Genomic DNA, 680 nt, shown 5'->3' with positions numbered 1-680 from the left:
GCCTCCCAGAGGCAGCTGTGGCTCTTCGGGAGGGTTCTTACCAGTTGCCCTGTGTGCAGTGGATCTTCTGGGATGCCTCAGGCTGTGGTGTCATCAGGGAAGCAGACTAGCTCGTCTTGATTATTAAGGTATTTTTTTCCTCCCAACCCTGCTTCTGGCTTCAGCTGAAATGGCTTCATGTCCTTGTGAAGGACCTTTGCCCCAAAGATCACAATACAATACTTGTCACAGATCATTTACATTCCAGGGCTTGAGTAAAAGTTCTCAAACTGTCCCTTTCGTTTTGGTTTTCCATGCCTGGCTCATGTATCTTGGAATCTAGGACCATGCTTAAATATCTTTGGGTCCTTAGTGATTAGCAGAGGACTTATACAATCTAGAATAGGCTCTCAAAATACAAATGCTATAGCAAGTTATAGAACATGTCTATTAAAGCATTCAGTTTATATTTTATAAGCGACATAAATATATTTCAAATTTTACTTTTTTTTTTCAGAATTAGGTGGCTTGGGTAGAATGCATATGACGTTGAGAATCTAAGAAGCTATGCTTTTGAACCGCTGTGTTATTAAAACAAACCAAACGTTGTAGTACCATTAGGGAAATAAACAAGATTATATGTTAATTCTACAGTCTCTGAACATTGCAAGAGTTGTGTTGAGAGATGAGAAATCTCTTGG

This window comes from Mus pahari, chromosome 11 (assembly GCF_900095145.1).
Source record: "Mus pahari chromosome 11, PAHARI_EIJ_v1.1, whole genome shotgun sequence".
In the NCBI taxonomy this organism is placed as follows: Eukaryota; Metazoa; Chordata; class Mammalia; order Rodentia; family Muridae; genus Mus; species Mus pahari.
This window is presented reverse-complemented; position numbering follows the sequence as displayed.